Consider the following 2,500-nt stretch of genomic DNA (forward strand, 5'->3'; position numbering starts at 1 on the left):
CGGAGGACCTGAGCCCTAGGACCATGGCCCAGGACTACCTGACATGATGACTCCTTGCTGTCCCCAGTCCACCTGACTGTGCTGCTGCTCCAGTTTCAACTGTTCTGCCTTATTATTATTCGACCATGCTGGTCATTTATGAACATTTGAACATCTTGGCCATGTTCTGTTATAATCTCCACCCGGCACAGCCAGAAGAGGACTGGCCACCCCACATAGCCTGGTTCCTCTCTAGGTTTCTTCCTAGGTTTTGGCCTTTCTAGGGAGTTTTTCCTAGCCACCGTGCTTCTACACCTGCATTGCTTGCTGTTTGTGGTTTTAGGCTTGGTTTCTGTACAGCACTTTGAGATATCTGAGTGGGTTGATTCACTGATGTGGTCATCCTGTCTGGGTTGGCGCCCCCCCTTGGGTTGTGCCATGGCAGAGATCTTTGTGGGCTATACTCAGCCTTGTCTCAGGATGGAAAGTTGGTGGTTGAAGATATCCCTCTAGTGGTGTGGGGGCTGTGCTTTGGCAAAGTGGGTGGGGTTATATCCTTCCTGCTTGGCCCTGTCCGGGGGTGTCCTCGGATGGGGCCACAGTGTCTCCTGACCCCTCCTGTCTCAGCCTCCAGAATTTATGCTGCAGTAGTTTATGTGTCAGGGGCTAGGGTCAGTTTGTTATATCTGGAGTACCTCTCCTGTCCTATTCGGTGTCCTGTGTGAATCTAAGTGTGCGTTCTCTAATTCTCTCCTTCTCTCTTTCTTTCTCTCTCTCGGAGGACCTGAGCCCTAGGACCATGCCCCAGGACCACCTGACATGATCACTCCTTGCTGTCCCCAGTCCACCTGGCCGTGCTGCTGCTCCAGTTTCAACTGTTCTGCCTTATTATTATTCGACCATGCTGGTCATTTATGAACATTTGAACATCTTGGCCATGTTCTGTTATAATCTCCACCTGGCACAGCCAGAAGAGGACTGGCCACCCCACATAGCCTGGTTCCTCTCTAGGTTTCTTCCTAGGTTTTGGCCTTTCTAGTGAGTTTTTCCTAGCCACCGTGCTTCTACACCTGCATTGCTCAGTGTTTAGGTTTTAGGCTGGGTTTCTGTACAGCACTTTGAGATATCAGCTGATGTACGAAGGGCTATATAAATACATTTGATTTGATTTGATTTGACCTTTATTTAACTCTTATTTGCAATGATGGCGTACCGGGGAACAGTGGGTTAACTGCCTTGTTCAGGGAAACAGTGGGTTAACTGCCTTGTTCAGGGTAACAGTGGGTTAACTGCCTTGTTCAGGGTAACAGTGGGTTAACTGCCTTGTTCAGGGGAACAGTGGGTTAACTGCCCTGTTCAGGGGAACAGTGGGTTAACTGCCTTGCTCAGTGGAACAGTGGGTTAACTGCCTTGTTCAGGGGAACAGTGGGTTAACTGCCTTGTTCAGGGGAACAGTGGGTTAACTGCCTTGTTCAGGGTAACAGTGGGTTAACTGCCTTGCTCAGTGGAACAGTGGGTTAACTGCCTTGTTCAGGGGAACAGTGGGTTAACTGCCTTGTTCAGGGGAACAGTGGGTTAACTGCCTTGTTCAGGGGAAACAGTGGGTTAACTGCCTTGTTCAGGGGAACAGTGGGTTAACTGCCTTGTTCAGGGGAACAGTGGGTTAACTGCCTTGTTCAAGGGAACAGTGGGTTAACTGCCTTGTTCAGGGGAACAGTGGGTTAACTGCCTTGTTCAGGGGAAATAGAGTTCCAGAATCTGCATTGAAGCTGTTCTGACTTGTGGTGGCCTAACGCCCCCTTAACGTTAAGACACGTTAGGCTGTTGTTTCCTTTCTGTTGGCAGTTACGTTTAGGTGTACACGCAAAGGGTTCTCCTAGGGGAACAGACAGAATAACCTTTTTTTCAGCACCTTACTTTCTAGGAGGATAGTGACATCTGTTGGTATTCTTACTTCATTCAGTTTGTTTTGTGTCTTTATCAACTGTTTACATCACCTAACAGAACCCTATCAATGCCCTGCCCTCTGTGACATCGGATTTGAATTACCTCCATGGATTGGATGGACTAGGTTCTGACAGAAGAAAATGTGTTTGTGCTGCATGTGTGTTTCCCGTTTGAGGATTTGGCTTCACAATAACAAACATTAACTGTTTACATCTCGTATAGTTGTGTGAATCCCCCTTCAACTAACTTTACCCAAAATATGAACAAGTGACAATGAATACATCCACCATTTATTCAGGCTGTGTCAGCTTAGTGCCTGTCCCCCTGAAAAAAATGTTTCATTTGGTTAACATAATGCCCTCCTAAAGGCGTAGCCTAACATCTCTCACAGGGACGAAGGCAAATTGAGCTTTCAGCAGGGGGGTGATAAGGAATTGCAGGCACATTAAAACATATGTCACACACACCTCCAAAGGCCCAGAGATATATACAGAGAGACACAGAGGAGAGGTGATGGAGAGGAGATGAGGGGAGAGTTGGGAGTGGAGAAAGAGGGAGGAGATGGAGCAGAAAG

Source organism: Oncorhynchus mykiss, chromosome 16, assembly GCF_013265735.2.
Source record: "Oncorhynchus mykiss isolate Arlee chromosome 16, USDA_OmykA_1.1, whole genome shotgun sequence".
Classification (NCBI taxonomy): Eukaryota; Metazoa; Chordata; class Actinopteri; order Salmoniformes; family Salmonidae; genus Oncorhynchus; species Oncorhynchus mykiss.